Genomic DNA, 20,166 nt, shown 5'->3' with positions numbered 1-20,166 from the left:
CGACAACAGGAAGCATGGCAAAATGCAGGTAGGGACCAGAGAAAAAACTATGCTGAAAGATTAGAGCTATGTGGACACAATCTTCAAAGGTAAGGGTTTTTTTTAACAGTATAGTTTTTAACCGTATATAGCTCAAACACCAGAAGGCACAAAGCTTTATGTCCTTGTGGACTTGAAGTTTCAGAAAAGAGAGTCTGAAACTGACACAGCATGGATAAAGAAGGAATGCACAAAAAAGCAACACTGGAAAATGATAAAAACAGAGCAGAGAAAGGAGTAACTACATTCGGTGCACTAGATAAAGTTTACAGTTTAAAACCAAGTACATTAACTACCTATTGAAACAGAAAACAAAAATCTTAACACGAACATTACAGAATCCAGAGTCACTAAAATGTATTATCAGTAATATCTAGTTTTCAATCAAAAACCTCTAGACATACAGAAAAAAATGTAGTATGATCATTACCGGCTAAAAATAAACAGCCAATAGAAAATCACTCCATGTGGGTCAAGATGTTGACTGTATCAGACCAAGATTTTATAGTACCTGTCATAGATACATTCAAAAAACTAAAGAAAAATTATTCAACCAACTGAAGAACATTAGGTATCAATGGATGCATAGATAATCTCAAGAGTAAATGGGAATTCTAAAATAAATAACTAAATGATAACTCAGAGACTGAAACCTACAATAACAGAAAATAAAAAATAAGATGCTAGCTGGGTTGAATAATAGATTGGATATCACTGAAGAGGAATGAGTAAACATGAAAATACATTAGTGAAGTTATCAACTCAAGAATCACAAAGATTGACAAAAATTAACACCATTCGAGACTTGTAACACAATATGAAACAATCCAAAATTGATATAAATGGAATCTCAGAAGAGAAGACGAAAAATAAAGTATTTGAAAAAATAGTGCCTGGAAAGTTCCTAAGTCTGGTAGAAAACAATTAAAGATCTAGTAACCTTAATAGTAGATACACCATAGCCAAAATGTTATAAGCCAAAGATACAGAGAAAATCTTACAACTGAACAAAGAAAACAAAGAAAAATGATGCATAAAGAGAAACATCAATACGACTAACAACAGATACTGTTTCTGAAACTAGTATAGATACTGAAATTATATGTTCACAGTGCTGAATAAAAATACACAGAAAAATTAATTCTATACCCAGTGAAGCCTTCTTTTAAAATTGAAAAGGAAATAAATTTTTAGATTGAGGAAACAGGGAGAATAATTTGCCAGCAAACCTCTACTAAAAGAAATACTAAAGAAATTATCTTTAGAAAGACTGATGAAATAACATCAGCTAGGAATCAGATTGAATAAAATGATAAATATGTTATATTAAAGTATATGTCTATATAATTTATGTATCTTACACGTATATATTTTAAATTATATAAGTAATATATGTGTGTGTGTGTTCTTTTTTTCTCTTAATGCTGCTGAAAGACAAAAAGACTGAATGAAGCAAAAATAATAACACCGTTTTGATAGATTTGTAATTTATATTGACAATATATATGACAATAATAGCACTAAGAATAACTAGGAGTAAATAGAAATGAACAGTACTAAAATCCCTATATTTAACCTTGACTAATTCAATAGTAACACTAGGTACACTGGGTCAAATTTAAGATGTCTGCTTTAACATCTAGAGCAACCAATAAAAATTGCAAAGATATATAGTAAAAATAGAATGATAAATTATTTGAATTAAAATTTAAAAAAACAGGAAAGGTAAAAAGAGGGAATTCTAAAAACTGAGATACATTTAAAAAATAAAAAATAAAAAACCTAAATATAAGCATATCAATAATTACATTAAATGTAAATGGAATAAATACCCCATCAAAAGACAGAGATTGTTGGTTAGAATAAAAGAGCAAGAAACAACTATATATTATTTATAAGACACTTTAAATACAAAGACAAATGTAAACTGAAAGTAAATAGCTGTGAAAGAAATACTGGTAACCTATGAGCATAAGAAAGCTAAAGAAATTATATTAATATCAGACAGGATGGATTTCAAGACTGATATGTATCAGTCTATATCATGTACATATGATATGTATATATGTATCAGTATATATCATATACATATTAATTGAAACTGAATCAAAGCCTTGAATGCAAAATCTAAATAACTCTCAGGAGAAACCGAGGGGAAAGACCTCATGACTGCATTTGGCAACAATTTCTTGGATGTGACACCAAAGGTAAAGATAAAAATAACAACAAAAAAAAATACACTGGACTAGATCAAAATTAAAGCTTTTGTGCATCAATGGACACTACCAACAAAGTGAAAATTCAACCCACAGAATCTGAGAAAATATTTACAAATCATATTCTGAAAAGAGATTAAAATCCATAATATAAGGAACTCCTACAATTCAACAACAACAAAAAATAAAAACCTAGTTCAAGATGGACAAAGGACTTGAACACACATGCAAATTACCAATAAGCACATAAAAGGATGGTCAATGCCACTATCCTAAGAGAAATGCTAATTAAAATCACTTCAAATGCATAAGATGGCTATTGTCAAAAACAAAACAGAAAATAAGTGTTGGCAAGGATGTTGAGAACAGGAACACTTGTTATATATGTGAAATTTTATGTTACATATATTTTAAGAAAGAAATTTTTAATTATGAAAATTTTAAATTATTTTACCAGGATGCCAAGTTTTTATTATACTTGCTTAAAAAAGCATTAGTTCTATTCAAATCCAATATTTAATACCTTCCAATATTTCACTTTACTTCTCTTACCATAATAATATAAAGAAAACATAGAGATTTTATCTTAAATATTATATATATAAATAAACCCTCAAATCTCCTGTAATTTACCCAAAGTATTACTAGTATTATCATTTCCTATAGGATTAAGAAGTGCAGGGTGTCGGGGCAGCTCATTCTGTTGAGCGTCTGACATCAGCTCAGGTCATGATCTCACAGTTTGTGGGTTCGAGCCCCCCATCAGGCTCTGTGCTGACAGCTCAGAGCCTGGAGCCTGCTTCAGATTCTGTGTCTTCCTCTCTCTGCCTCTCCCATGCTTGCATTCTGTCTCTCTCTCAAAATTAATAAACATTTTAAAAATTCAAAAATTGCCTTAAAAAAAGTACAGTTATGGGGCGCCTGGGTGGCGCAGTCGGTTAAGCGTCTGACTTCAGCCAGGTCACGATCTCGCGGTCCGGGAGTTCGAGCCCCGCGTCAGGCTCTGGGCTGATGGCTCAGAGCCTGGAGCCTGTTTGCGATTCTGTGTCTCCCTCTCTCTCTGCCCCTCCCCCGTTCATGCTCTGTCTCTCTCTGTCTTAAAAATAAATAAACGTTGGGAAAAAAAAAAAAAGTACAGTTATACTCAAGCCTCCTTTCCTATTAATTGGCCAGTTAATTTAATTGTAGGAATATATGAAATAAAAGTCAAAGGAGAAATTGAAGGGAGCAGAGATACAGCATGGTCTCAAAAAAGTAATATCTGTAATGGAGATATTATTGAAAACTACTATTGCTAGAGATAGGAATACAGCAGCATAGGAGGATGGTGGGCTCACCTCGTCCTGCTGATCTTTTAGATTCCATCCACATCTGCCTAAATAACCCAGAAAAATGCCAGAAGACTAGCAGAATAGACTCTCAGGAGCCAAGGTAGACAAGAGGCCCATGGAAGAGGGTAGGAAGGGTGGAGAGGCAGTGTGTGCTACAAGGACTGGTGGGAGGGAGCTGGGGTGGTGGAGGGGCAGCCTGCCAAGCAAGGCAGAGCCCCTAAAGTCTGGCTTGCAAAAGAGGAGGGGCCGGACTCCGTGACTTCTGACAGCCAGCGGGACTTAACATCTGGAGAGCGGGGAGTGCGATAGGATGCGGGGAGGGAGAGTTGTTAAGCCCCAGAAGGACAGAGGTTGGTGGGGGAACAAAGGCGCTGGCAAACGCCATTTCCCTCTCCCATCCCCTGGCCAAAATGTCAAAGGGAACCAGTTCCCATCACCCAACTTGCTTGCACCACACAAACACCCAACATTGTGTTTCTGTGGATCCATCCCTCCAACGGGCCTGCCTCCCTCGTGGTGCTGCAGGTCCCCTCCCACAGGGGACTACCCATGGCAAAACTAGCTAAGCCTGCCCCTCCCATCACTTGCACCTTGTGGATCCACCCCAGCTAATATGCCAGATCCCATCGAAGCAGCACCACAAGCCTGGCAGTGCACAAGAAGCCCAGATAAGGGCCACACCACTCCACAGTGAGTCCTGCCCCTACCAGAGGGGAAGATAAGGTACACACCAGTCTGACTGTGGCCCCAGCAGTGGGCTGGGGGCAGACATCAGGTCTGACTGCGGCCCTGCCCACCAACCCAAGTTTCTTGGACAACATAGGAGAAGTGCCCTGCAGTTTGGAGCTACCGCAGGGAATACCCAAAATGATGAAACAGAAGAATTCTCCTCAAGAGAAACTCCAGGAAGCAGCAACAGCTAACTGATCAAAACCAATTTAAGCAATATAAGGGAACAAGAATTTAGAATAATAGTCATAAAATTAATTGCTGGGCTTGAAAAAAAGCATAGAGGACAGCAGAGAATCTATTGCTACAGAGATCAAGGGACTAAAACATAGTCATGAGGAACTAAAAAATGCTATAAATGAGGTGCAAAATAAAATGGAGGCAGCCATAGAACAGATTGAAGAGGCAGAGAAGAGGTGAATTAGAAGATAAATTTATGGAAAAAGAGGAAGCTGAGAAAAAAAAGAGATAAAAAAAATCCAGGAGTATGAGGGGAGAATTAGAGAACTAAGTGATGCAATCAAATGGAAAAATATCCATATCACAGAAGAAGAAGATGAAGAAGAGAGAGAAGAGAAAGGGGCTGAAGGTGTACTTGAATAAATCATAGTTGAGAACTTCCCTGATTTGGGGAAGGAAACAGGCATTGAAGTCCAGGAGGCACAGAGAACTCCCTTCAGACAACTTGAATCAATCTTATGCACAACATATCACAGAATTCCAGAAGAAGAGAGAGAGAGGAAGGGGCTGAAGGTGTACTTGCATAAATCATAGTTGAGAACTTCCCTGATCTGGGGAAGAAAACAGGCATTGAAATCCAGAAGGCACAGAGAACCCCCTTCAGACATAACTTGAATCGATCTTACACACAACATATAGTGAAACCGGCAAAATACAAGGATAAAGAGAGAATTCTGAAAGCAGCTAGGGATAAATGTGCTCTAACATATAAAGGGAGACCGATAAGACTAGTGACAGATCTCTCTCCTGAAACTTGGCAGGCCAGAAAGGAATGGCAGGAAATCTTCAATGTGATGAACAGAAAAAATATGCAGCCAAGAATCCTTATCCTGCAAGCCTGTCATTCAGAATAGAAGGAGAGATAAAGGTTTTCCCAAACAAACAAAAACTGAAGGAATTCATCACCACTAAACCAGCCCTACAAGAGATCCTAAGGGGGAATCCTGTGAGACAAAGTACTAGAGACATCACTGCAAGCATGAAACCTACAGACATCACAATGACTCTAAACCCATATCTTTCCATAATAACACTGAATGTAAATGGACTAAATGCTCCAACCAAAAGACATAGGGTATCAGAATGGATAAAAAAAAAAAAAAAAGACCCATCCATTTGCTGTCTACAAGAGACTCTTTTTAGACCTGAGGACACTTTCAGATTGAAAGTGAGGGGATAGAGAACTATCTATCATGCTACTGGAAGTCAAAAGAAAGCTGGAGTAGCCATACTTATATCAGACAAACTAGACTTTAAATTAAAGGCTGTAACAAGAGATGAAGAAGGGCATTATATAATAATTACAGGTTCTATCCATCAGGAAGAACTAAAAATTATAAATGTCTATGCACCGAATATGGCAGCCCCCAAATATATAAAACAATCACAAACATAAGCAACCTTATTGATAAGAATGTGGTAATTGCAGGGGACTTTAATACTCCACTTACAGTAATGGATATATCATCTAGACACAGGATCAACAAAGAAAAAAGGGCCCTGAATGATACATTGGATGAGATGGACTTGACAGATATATTTAGAACTCTGCATCCCAAAGCAACAGAATATACTTTCTTCTCGAGTGCACATGGAACATTCTCCAAGACAGATCACATACTGGGTCACAAAACAGCTCTTCATAAGTATACAAGAATTGAGATCACACCATGCATACTTTCGGACCACAATGCTATGAAGCTTGAAATCAACCACAGGAAAAAGTCTGGAAAACCTCCAAAAGCATGGAGGTTAAAGAACACCCTACTAAAGAATGAATGGGTCAAATGTGTTGGGATGCAGTAAAGGCAGTCCTCAGGAAAATAAATTGCAATCCAGGCCTATCTCAAGAAACAAGAAACATCCCAAATACAAAATCTAACAGCACACCCAAAGGAAATAGAAGCAGAACAGCAAAGACAGCCTAAATCCAGCAGAAGAAGAGAAATAATAAAGATCAGAGCAAAAATAAACAATATAGAATCTAAAAAAATGTAGAGCAGATCAATGAAACCAAGAGTTGTTTTTTTGAAAAAATAAACAAAAGTGATAAACCGCTAGCCAGGCTTCTCAAAAAGAAGAGGACAGGACCCAAATAGATAAAATCATGAATGAAAATGGAATTATTACAACCAGTCCCTCAGAAATACAAACAATTATCAGGGAATACTATGAAAAATTATATGCCAACAAACTGGACCAACTGGAAGAAATGGACAAATTCCTAAGCACCCACACTCTTCCAAAACTCAACAGGAAGAAATAGAAAACTTGAACAGAGCCATAACCACTGAAAAAATTGAATCAGTTATCAAAAATCTCCCAACAAATAAGAGTCCAGGACCAGATGGCTTCCTTGGGGAATTCTACCAGACATTTAAAGCAGAGATAATACCTATCCTTCTCAAGCTGTTCCAAAAAATAGAAAGGGAAGGAAAACTTCCAGACTCATTCTATGAAACCAGCATTACTTTGATTCCCAAAATAGAGACCCAGCAAAAAAAAGAGAAACACAGGCCAATATCCCTGATAAATATGGATGCAAAAATTCTCAACAAGATACTAGCAAATCGAATTCAACAACATATAAAAAGAATTATTCACCATGATCAAGTGGGATTCATTCCTGGCTGGTTCAACATTCGCAAATCATTCAATGTGATACATCACGTTAATAAAAGACAAGATAAGAATGATATGATCCTATCAATCAACGCAGAAAAAGCGTTTGACAAAATTCAGCATCCTTTCTCCTTTCTTAATAAAAACGCTCGAGAAAGTCAGGAGAGAAGGAACATACCAAAACATCATAAAAACCATTTATGAAAACCCTGCAGCTACTATCATCCTCAATGGGGAAAAACTGAGAACTTTCCCCCTAAGATCAGGAACATGACAGGGATGTCCACTCTCACTGCTGTTGTTTAACATAGTGTTGGAAGTTCTAGCATCAGCAATCAGACAACAAAAGGAAATCAAAGGCATCAAAACTGGCAAAGATGAAGTCAAGCTTTCACTTTTTACAGATGACATTATACATAGAAAACCCAATACACTCCACCAAAAGTCTGCTAGAACTGATACATGAATTCAGCAAAGTTGCAGGATACAAAATTAATGTACATAGATCAGTTGCATTCTTACACTAATAATGAAGCAACAGATAAAGAAACCGATCCCATTCACAATTGCACCAAGAATCATAAAATACCTATGAATAAACCTAACCAAAGATCTATATGTTGAAAACTATAGAAAGCTTATGAAGGAAATTGAAGAAGATACAAAGAAATGGAAAAACATTCCGTGTTCATGAATTGGAAGAATAAAAATTGTTAAAATGTCAATACTACCCAAAGCAATCTACACATTCAATGCAATCCCAATCAAAATTGCACCAGCATTTTTCTTGAAGCTAAAACAAGCAATCCTAAAATTTGTATGGAACCACAAAAGACCCCGATTAGCCAAAGTAATATTGAAGAAGACCAAAGCAGGAGGCATCAGAATCCCAGACTTTAGCTTCTACTACAAAGCTGTAATCATCAAGACAGCATGGTATTGGCACAAAAACAGACACATAGACCAATGGAATAGAATAGAAACCCCAGAACTAGACTCACAAACATATGGCCAACTAATCTTTGACAAAGCAGGAAAGAATATCCAATGGAAAAAAGACAGTCTCTTTAACAAATGGTGCTGGGAGAACTGGACAGCAACATGCAGAAGAATGAACTAGACCACTTTCTTACACCATTCACAAAAATAAACTCAAAACGGATGAAAGACCTGAATGTGAGACAGGAAACCATCAAAACCCTAGAGGAGAAAGCAGGAAAAAAACTTCTCTGACCTCAGCCACAGCAATTTCTTAGTTGACACAACTCCAAAGGCAAGGGAATTAAAAGCAAAAATGAACTACTGAGACCTCATGGAAATAAAAAGCTTCTGCACCACAAAGGAAACAATCAACAAAACTAAAAGCAACTGATGGAAAAGATATTTGCAAATAACATATTGGACAAAGGGCTAGTATCGAAAATCTATAAAGAACTCACCAAACTCCACACCCAAAAAACAAATAATCCAGTGAAGAAATGGGCAGATGACATGAATAGACACTACTCTAAAGAAGACATTCAGATGGACAACAGGCACATGAATAGTTGCTCAATGTCACTCCTCATCAGGGAAATAAAATCAAAACCACACTCAGATATCACCTCACGCCAGTCAGAGTGGCTAAAATGAACAAATCAGGACACTATAGATGCTGGAGAGGATGTGGAGAAATGGGAACCCTCTTGCATTGTTGATGGGATTGCAAACTGGTACAGCTTCTCTGGAAAACAGTGTGGAGGTTCTTCAAAAAATTAAAAATAGACCTACCCTATGACCCAGCAATAGCACTGCTAGGAATTTACCCAAGGGATACATAAGTGCTGATGTATGTATACACATAAGTGTATAAGGGCACTTGTACCCCAATGTTTATAGCAGCACTTTCAACAATAGCGAAATTATGGAAAGAGCCTAAATGTCCGTCAACTGATGAATGGATAAAGAAGTTGTGGTTTATATATACAATGGAATACTACTTGGCAATGAGAAAGAATGAAATCTGGCCCTTTGTAGCAACATGGATGGAACTGGAGAGTGTTATGCTAAGTGAAGTAAGTCATACAGAGAAAGACAGATACCATATGTTTTCACTCTTATGTGGATCCTGAGAAACTTAAGAGAAGACCATGAGGGAGTGGAAGGGGGGGAAAAAGAGAGGGAGGGAGGCAAACTATAAGAGACTCTTAAAAACTGGGAATAAACTGAGGGTTTATGGGGGGTGGAAGGGGGGGAAAGTGGGTAATGGGCATTGAGGAGGGCACCTGTTGGGATGAGCACTGGGTATTTTATGGAAACCAATCTGACAATAAATTTAATATTAAAATAAAAAGAAAGAAAACTACTATTGCCTATTCCATAATCTAAAATCAGCATAAACCTGCTAGTGCAGGGGCATAAAAGAAATGTACAGACTTGTCAGATGTAAATAACAATCACATGTATGCAAATGAATCAAGGTTTTCCAGTCAGATTCTTATTCTTTCAATATTACCAGGGTCTGGGGGAAAAAAGCGTCACATACTAAAAATGTAAATGATTCCTATATTTCAACAATCACAAATGGAAATATCTTTCAAGATGTGAAAGGTCTTGTGATTCAAAACAGTTCTACTTTTACACCATGTTTTTAAAACAGCTGTGCTATACTAAACCAGAGATTAAATTGGTAATAGAGCAGGAGTAACTAACAGCAATCATGTTACAATGGTTACTATCTATTCTCCTGTGTTATACACAGAAAGCTGACCCTCAGATTTAGACATTCACTGAAAGAGCAGATAATTTGGTTTTAGTTCTTAACCTCCTCACATTCACATTTACTTAAGGGGATTCATGTCATGCCATTCCTCCCCCGTGCTTTGCCACCAGGGTTTAATATCAGTATTTTAATGCCTTGTATACTTTAAGGATGAAAGTGAATTATCATACTTTGACCTTTATATTATTTTACAGCATTCCTCATCAGCAATTGCCGTTATCGGTTATTTATAGCATCGTTGGTCTGCGGTGGAAAGGCCAATCTGAATTCTGAATATACTGAATATGTAGATCATGTAAGAAGTATTTAAAAATGTAAACAAGCACCAACCACAGTGTTTTGTGGCTGGTTCTGTTTTTCTAATGATGTGAGTACAGAATGTCACAACTGGAAACTACAGTAAAGGCAATACTAGCAATGAATGGAAATGATACAAGCTACAACAGTTAAGCACTGTTAAAATGGAATTCTTTTTTTTAATTTGAACATGAACAGTGATGAAATCCAGGATAATTTAGAACCAGATATTTCCATCTCCTAAAAAGCTTACCATGTCCTTTCATTTAAGACTGGGCTTTGAAATATGTTGATTCTATTGACTGCAGCTACTGGCTATTCATATTTATATGTTTTAGAAGTTGTGTTGATAAAAAATATCGATTTAATATTTTAAAATAATTAATAATAAAACAAATAAAATTTAATTTTTAAAATATACATTTTTTAATTAACTAAAAGCTTTCCCAGAGTACTATTTTGAGTTCATGATATCCTAGCCAACAGCATGACTATGTTTGGTTAGAAAACTTTGCGTTTAATCTAAAAGAGACTGAGATGTAATCCCTGGTAGGTAATTTAGATCTCCGCTCTAAAGAGAATATGAGAAAATTTAATTTTAAACCTAGTGACTTCCCCGAAGAAATTCTAGCTCAAAACATTTTTCTTTGTCTTTTTTTTAACAAGAAACTTCATACATTTCATGTAAAATATATCCAAAGTGGATAAAAGTTATATATTTGTGCATGAGTTAAGACTATAACATATAAGGAAATAATTCATAAAGGCATTACAGTTCTATCGATAGCAGCTTAGGAAAGAAAAGTAATTTTATCCTCAAGATTTTATTATTGTCACCAATCTCCTTTGGCTTTGCCTTTGGCTCTTTCTTCTTCAAGTACTCTTCTCCTTTGGTCTAAATATTAGATGTTTCATCTTTGTTGTCTTTTCATCATTGATAGTATCCCTTTTTTCATTGTCACCTGCTAAAAGATAAGCCCTATGCTAGGTGTTAACTAAAACAGTAAACTTAGTCAATGCCTTTTCCTTTGAGATGCTAATAGTACCATGAATGAGTTAGACAAGTAAATTAATGTAGATAGTATTCTGGGACATATGCTGTAGTATACAGATAATACCCAGAGAAGAAGAACTTGGATCAGACTAAGGAGAGGGACCAGAAAAAGTCTCCCAGAAGAACCTTCAAGTCAGTTTCAAACGTTAGGCAATTGTTGAACATGGCATGAAATACTTTGAGAATAAACAGATTTGTTGGATGGATGGGAGAGTGGGCTCGGGATGAGGCCAAAATAAGAGGGCTGAGTCCAACAAGTAAAGATCCTAATGATGGGTATGTTAACCAATATTATTGTGATAATACTCATTTTGCAAAATACACCTTATAGAACCACTATTTCTTACACCTTAAGCGTATACAGTACTTTATGACAAGCATATTTCACTAAAGCTGGAAGCAAAACAAAGATCTCAAGCCCAAGTTAAGGAGATGACGAACATCTACGTGGATGTCTGCTGGGTGCATTAAAGAACTCAAAAATAAAATCAGGTATCATTTTTCTGTTTCCACAGAAAATTCCTAACTGGACTCCTGTGAACCCAGGTTTCCCAGTTAAAAACTAATGGTGCTCTTTAGTGGTTATTTTTCACCTTGTATTTCCAATTAATCATCAAATTGCACTGCATTTACTCATCTGTGTATCCTATCAACTTATATCATCTTTCTTCTTTATTGTTCTTCCTAATTTTGCCCCTTATTCATCACTTAGAGTATTTCAACAATAAAATAGTTCCCGGGCACAAAGTGATACACTACCCCAATCAATGTTACCAACAACTTCTATTTAAAAAAACCTAAGCACATCTTTCCTTCATGAACTCTTATCACTCTACTGTTTGAAGAATGGTCTCAACTCTGAGGATCTCTATAGAATGCATCATCCAGGCTCCATTAGCTTCTGACTTCCAATTCTATTTGGCTAATGTAAGACACTAGCAGGAGACTGAAGGGTGAGAGGAAAAATCTTTCAGGGTATTTACTCCCATAACCCCAACCACTTTGCTCTCTGCCTCACCATGGTACGAAACTGTGCTCTTTTGAGGGTTTATCTCTTTTGGGGCAATGCCTCTTCTACAGCTCCAGGTTTTCCTAGATTTCTATGACCCAGTCTCCTTCTTTCATCCCTTCAAGCTTAGAGATGATAATGGTTTCTTTTGGCTGGTCTTTGGGTGCATCACCAGCTCTGCCCATGACCAGCTTGAGTTCATCATGACATCAGAGAGGCCAACTGCATATTTGGCAGTAACAACTAGCATAGAACCCATTTTTCCTATTACACTGTAAGCCCTTTAAGGGTAGAGATGTGTTTTTTCTCTCTCAGGCACCTCAGATTCCAATACAATGTTTGGAACAAAAGAGCTCAGCTAATGTAAATTTCCAAATTCAGAGTTAAAAAAAATACAATTTAATCTTCAGAAAAAAATTATTTTGCACTAAGAATATGATTAATCAAGTAAAGTTAAACTGAGAAAGCAATGCAATGAGCTAATATATGAAATAAGATTGCTTTGTTTTAGAACATTGAAGGAGTGATGCTACACTTTGCAATCCTGGTTTTGAGCTTGAATTGCAAGTCAGAATTATGAAAGACAAACAACTGGAAATTACAGAGTTTAAGGTCTTCCTTCCTATTGCCATAATTCTAAATCTAACGGTTGTTATATAATTGTTAAAGGAACCAGAATTTCTATTGTTTCTGTTTGCCAAGTGTATTTCCTCTGACAGAAGAGATGTGTGCAACTTAAATTTATGAATACATGGAAATCAGAGTAGAACTTGCATTTTCTCTAACATGGTGTTCTTGACTTTCTAATTAGAACTTCCAAAGAACAACAGCGACCAATATTTAACGACTTATAATATCTCTTATTTTCTTGGTTTACTTACTTCTATTATTTACTATGCATCTTATAAGACAAGGAATTTTTACCAACATGTGTCTACTTATATTTCTGGCCATATTTATATTTGTTCACATTTATGTCTCTTAAATTGAAACTAATTACAAGTGGGATTCTCTACCGTGTATCATTGTAGTACTATGTCAGACTCTATACAAAGTTTCCTTGATTTGGTTTTAAAGTTGTTCATCATTTACAGACTAATGTTAAAAATCATCTCAAGATATGGAACCACTGAAGAAAGTAGAAGGTGATGAATTTAATGACTGTATGTACCTTTGTTGCTAAAGTTTATTGGTTGAATAGTGGAAGATTTTCATAAAAATTTACAGTAGTGGTAACTCCAATTCAAGATTTCTTTAAAACAAAAGGAATGCTTACCAAATTCTCAATAATCAAAGAAAACTGACAGTGTAATTTACATTTTCTCACCTATATATCAACATCACATTTCACATGAACAAACTAAACCTAAAACTTCAAAACATAAAAAAAGCTCATTTATGACCTATAACCTAGGCCACAAAGGTGACAAGCATAAGAATTCATGTGGAAATTGAAGCTTTTCATAATACAAATTAATAAGTGATATTACATGTTTTTGTAACATAAATCAACATGTAGCTTAATTTAGATATAACTGATAGCACTATATAAATTGTCTGCAAATCTACAATAAGAATTTCAAGAATGATTTGCTGATATTGATGAATTTAATTCAGGACCCTGAGTTCACCCAGTCCCACATTTGCAACTAGATATCGTCCACATTCAAGTCAATAAATCAGAGTGATCCTAAGCCTGCCAGGACAAAATCCACAACTAAATAAAGACAAGAAGAAGCATGTGAAAGATTAGGAGGTTCAGAAAGGTACAGGGAGGCTACCTGAAGGGTGGAGGAAACTGCACAAGTAGAAAGGCCAGTGAAATGGGCCCTCACAACAGGGAGCTTACATGGGGAAGACTAATCCTCAAAATTGTTTAGCCTTAAAAACCAGAGAGGTTGAATTCTGTGAGTTTGTAAAACCAGTGGGACTTAGAACATGAAGCTTTGGAGTCTGGCTGACTCAGCATTGGGAGAGCTAGGAGGGCCTGGGCCAGACGAGTTGTACCCCTTACAGAGATAGCAGCCTGTGTGGAAGGGCAACATAAAAACAGCCGTTCACACAACACCAAAGGCAAATGAGAGAAAGATCATGTTGGGGGACTTTGGAAAGAAAGGGGCTGGGCAGGTGCCATTTTCCTTCCCTGCCCCTCAGTGTGAACACAGAGACACCTGTGGGAGGTTGGGCTGCATAGACACTTGTAGCCTTGGCCCAGGGCTCAGAGCAACTTTGGTTAAAGCTGTGTGCACAGCCCGCCCAGCCACCTGGTACACAGCTGATGCCATGAGCCCTACCCACCTCCGAATAAAGCCCAGCTGCACACCACCAGACACTTTCACATGCCAAGCTTAGCCTGCCTACCCATCATGGTGTGCTGAGCCCAGCCTCCTACCTGCAGCAACAGCCCCCAACCACCCCAATGCTTTGAGATTGGGCATAAGACTAGTGGCCCTATGCAAATTTTGCTCACACTGCCACCCCACTCCCAAGTTCCTCAGCCAGCACCTCTCCTCAGAGCACATCCCCTCCTGCCTAGGTCTAACAACACAGAGAGCAAGCACAGCCCACAACAGGCAGAGAGTCTGTGCAGTCAAAAGAAAAAGTGACTCAGACACAACAGCAGGGTGTAAGCATCACACATAGGATGCTCTCACAAAGTGACAGACTCTGATAAACAGGGGGCACTGCACTGCAGGGCACTCCAGGACCTCCTCTTCATAAAGACACTATGTCCAAGAGCAGAGGACATAGCTAATTTTCTTAACATATAGAAACAGACATAGAGAGACAGACAAAATGACGAGACAGAGAAATTTATCCCAAATGAAAGAACAGGATAAGACCACAGCCAGAGATCTAAGAAAAGCAGATATAAGTAACATGCCTGGTAGAGAATTTTAAGCAATGATCACAAGGATACTCACAGGACTTGAAAAAGCAGTGCAAGGCATGAGTGAGACCCTTAACACAGAGATAAGAAAAAACATAGCAGAGATAAAGGGCTCAATAAACAAAATGAGAAACACGCTTGATTGAATGAACTGAAGAAGCAGAGGAATGAATTAGTGACCTAGAAGACAGAAAAATGGAAGGTAATCAAGCTGAACAAAAGTGAGAAAAAAGAATTACACAAAATGAGAATAGACAGGAAACTCAGTGACTCCATCAAACATAATAGCATTTATTTTATAGGTATCTCAGAAGAAGAAGAAGAGAAAAGGGGGCAGAGAATTTATTTGAAGAAATAATAGCTGCAAACTTTCCTAATCTGGGGAGAGAAACAGATGTTCAGATCCAGGAGGCACAGAGAACTCCCATCAAAATCAACAAAGCAGGCCAACACCAAGACATATTGTAATCAAACTTGCAAAATACAGTCATGAAAAAAAAAAATCTTAAAAGCAGCAAGAGAAGTCAGTAACTTCCAAGGGAAAACCCATAAGGCTAGCAGGAGATTGTTCACCAGAAACTTTGCAAGTGAGAATGGAGTGGCATGATATATTCAAAATGCTGAATGGGAAAAATCTGCAGCCAAGAATACTCTATCCAGCAAGACTTTCATTCAGAGTAGAAGGAGAGGTAAAGAGTTTCCAAAACAAAAACAAAAGGAGCTCATGACCACTACACCAGCCCTTCAAGAAATATTAAAGGTAATTCTTTGAGTGGAAAGGAGAGACCAAAGGTGATACCATAAAGGTAGGTGTCAGGCTCTATGCTGACAGTTCAGAGTCTGCTTTAGATCCTGAGTCTCCCTCTCTCTCTGCCCCTCACCTGCTCAGGCTCTGTCTCTCTCTCTCTCAAAAATAAAATAAAAAATTTTAAAAGGGTTTTTATAAAGGTAGGAAACACAAAAGCAGTAAAAATGAGTATTTCTGTAAACGAGTAAGTCGAGGAACTCACACACACACACAAAAAGGGTATAAAATATAGTAACATATACCTAAAATGTGGGAGGAGAAAATATGGGTTCAAACTTAAATGACCGTAAGTTTAATGTAGACTGCTATATGCAGAAGAGGTTATATACAAATATAACAGCAACCACATATCAAAAACCACTAATAAATATGCAAAGAATAAAGAGAAAGAAATCCTAACATATCACTAAAGGAAACAGCAAAACATGAAAAAAGACAAGAAAGGATCAGAGAAAATCTTAAGCAACAACTAGAAAACGAGTAATAAATCACAATAAATATGTACCTGTCAATAATTACTTTCATTGTAAATGGACTAAGCGCTCCAATCAAAATACATAGGGTGACACAATGGTTTAAAAAAGAGAACCATTGATATGCTGCCCACAAGAGACTCATTTTAGACCTAAACACCTGTAGATTAAAAGTGAGGGGATGGAGAAACATTTTTCATGCAAATGGGTATCAAAAGAAAGTGGGATAGAAATATAGCAATATTTACATCAGACAAAACAGACTTTAAATCAAAGACTGTAACAAGAGACAAAGAAGGACACTATATAATAATAAAGGGGACAATCTAACAAGAAGATGAAATAATTGTAAAACTTATGTGCTCAACAAAGGAACGCTGAGACACATGAAACAGTTAATAACATAAAAGAATTAAATGATAAGAATACAATAATGGTAGGAGACCTTAACACAACACTTATATCAATGGACAGTTCATCTAAAAATAAAATCAATAAAGAAACAGTGGCTTTAAATGACACACTGTGGGGGGAAGGGGCCACCATGGCAGAGAAGTAGGGGGATCCAAACTTCCTTCTTCTCCCAAACAAAGAAGTGTTGAAGCCAAAGGACCTTGAATCCCGAGAGTCTGGGAGGAAAAGAGGCAGTGGTGCTTCCAGGGACCCATCGGGACAACCTGATGGGCCATAGGTGCATGACTGCAAACTGGCAGAGATAAAACAAATGGAGGGGAGAGATCTGCTTCTGTGGAGAGACAAGGGGAAGATAAAGAGTGGCTGGGGAAGCATAGGACTGTATCTGGACAAGAGAAAAAATCTTGGACTGGGATAGAGAAAGATCCAGTCTATAACTGCGGGGCTTTCTCCGGACTGGGGCCAGGTGCCCAGATCATGAACCTGGAGAGGAGGGGAGCCAGCCCTGGGCTCCGTGGCTAGGTCAGGAGCACAGTTCGAAGTAGGAGAAAGAGATCCCCTCCCTGGAGTGCTGTGGGACAGGACAAACGCTGCCTGTGTCCACCAGCCTGGGACCACATATCAGGCTGCATCCCAGCCAAGCGACAGGCACAGGAGCCCACGGAGTGAGACAAACCACTAAGTTTGTGCCTGAGGCACAGTGACGATGGCTCGAACAGAGTGGTTTGGGATACCTAGTCTATGGAGGAGAGACTGGGATGTCACGATTTTTCTCCCCATCACCAATAAGGGGAGACTTCAGCAAATGGACAGCTGGGTCCACAGTGGAGGCACGACCCGCCTACACCAAACCACGCCCCTCCACGCTTGGCAACTGTGTATCTACAGGAGTGGGATTGACACTGAGGAACCAGACAGCCCCTCCTCCAGACCTGCACTGCTGCATTGCCTGGTTTAATTTTCTGACAGTTATTATCATATAGATACATTATTCCTTCCTTTTCTCCTTGTCTCTTCTCTCCTTGAGACTGGTTACTGGTTAAGCAGACCTATTTAATCCAGTCTCTTGGTACATGTTCCACACCTCCTTCTTTATTGTCCTCTCTCTCTGGAATAAGCCCTATAGTTTCTCTGTCTGGACAACTTTATCTTCTTTTTCCCCCACCTCCTTCTTAACTTTCCTTCTATATCTCTCTGGATTAAGCAGTATAGTTTCTCCGGTCAATTTTTATTCTTCCTTTTTCCCCATGCCTGTCATTTCTCCCTTTGCAACTACGTGGATGGAACTGAAAGGTATTATGCTAAGTGAAATTAGTCAGAGAAAGACAAAAATCATATGACTTCACTCATATGAGGACTTTAAGAGACAAAAAGATGAACATAAGGGAAGGGAAACAAAAATAATATAAAAACAGGGAGGGGGACAAAACAGAAAAGAGTCATAAATATGGAGAACAGACTGAGGGTTATGGGAGGGGTTGTGGGAGGAGGGATTGGGCTAAATGGGTAAGAGGCATTAAGGAATCTACTCCTGAAATCATTGTTGTACTATATGCTAACTAATTTGGATGTAAATTTTAAAAATAGAAAAAAATTTAAAAAAAAGAAGAGTTGGTTTTTTGAAAAAATAAACAAAATTGATAAACTTCTAGCCAGGCTTCTCAAAAAGTAAAGAGAGATCACCCAAGCAGATAAAATCCTGAATGAAAATGGATTTATTATATCCAATCCCTCAGAAATACAAGCAATTATCAGAGAATACTATGAAAAATTATATGCCAACAAACTGGACAACCCGGAAGAAATGGACAAATTCCTAAACACCCACACACTACCAAAACTCAAGTGGGAAGAAGTAGAAAATTTGAACAGACCCATAACAAGTAAAGAAAATGAATCCGTTATCAAAAATCTCCCAACAAATAAGAGTCCTGGACCAGATGGCTTCCCTGGGGAATTCTATCAGATGTTTACAGCAAATTTAATATCTTTTTTCTCAAGCTGTTCCCAAAATAGAAATGGAAGGAAAACTTCCAGACTCATCCTATGAATCCAGAATTACTTTGATTCCCAAACCAGACAGAGACCCCCACAGAAAAGGAGAACTACAGGCCAGCGTCCCTGATGAACATGGATGCAAAAATTCTCAACAAGATACTAGCAAATTGAATTCAACAACATATAAAAAAGTTATTCACCATCATCAAGTGGGATTCATTCCTGGGCTGCAGGCCTGGTTCACAATTCACATATCAATCAATGTGATGCATCACATTAATAAAAGAAATGATAGGAATCATACAATCCTGTCAATCAATGCAGAAAAAGCATTTGAAAAAATATATAGCATCCTTTCTGAATAAAACCCTCGAGAAAGTCAGGATAGAAGGAACATACCTAACATCATAAATCCATATATGAAAAGCCCACAGCTAATATTATCCTCAATGGGGAAATCTTGGAGCTTTCCCTCTGAGATCAGGAACTCAAAAGTGATGCCCACTCTCACCACTGTTGTTTAACATAGTATTGGAAGTCCTAGCATCAGCAATCAGGCAACAAAATCAAATAAAGGACATCAAAGTTGGCAAAGAAGGAGTCAAACTTTCACTTTTCTCAGACAACATGATACTCTACATGGAAAACCCAAAAGCCCACCAAAAGACTGCGAGAACCGATACATGAATTCAGCAAAGTTGCAGGGTACAAAATCAACGTACAGAAATTGGTTGCATTTTTATACACCTATAATGAAGCAACAGAAAGAGAAATCAAGAAATGGATCCCATTTACAATGATAGCAAGTACCATAAGATACCTAGGAATTAACCTAACCAAAGATGTAAAAGATCTGTGTGCTGAAAACTATAGAAAGCTTATGAAGGAAATTGAAGAAGACACAAAGAAATGGGAAAACATTCCGTGTTCATGAATTGGAAGAATAAATATTGTTAAAATGTCAATACTACCCAAAGCAATCTACACATTCAATGCAATCCCAATCAAAATTGCACCAGTATTTTTCTCAAAGCTAGAACAAACAATCCTACAATTGTATGGAACCACAAAAAACCCTGACTAGCCAAAATAATACTGAAGAAGAAAACCAAAGTGGGAGGCATCACAATCCCAGACTTTAGCCTCTATTACAAAGCTGTAATCATCAAGACAGCATGGTATTGGCACAAAAACAGACACATAGACCAATGGAATATAATAGAGAACCCAGAATTGAACCCACAAATGTATGGCCAAATAATCTTTGACAAAGCAGGAAAGAGTA

Source organism: Lynx canadensis, chromosome B4 (assembly GCF_007474595.2).
Source record: "Lynx canadensis isolate LIC74 chromosome B4, mLynCan4.pri.v2, whole genome shotgun sequence".
In the NCBI taxonomy this organism is placed as follows: Eukaryota; Metazoa; Chordata; class Mammalia; order Carnivora; family Felidae; genus Lynx; species Lynx canadensis.
This window is presented reverse-complemented; position numbering follows the sequence as displayed.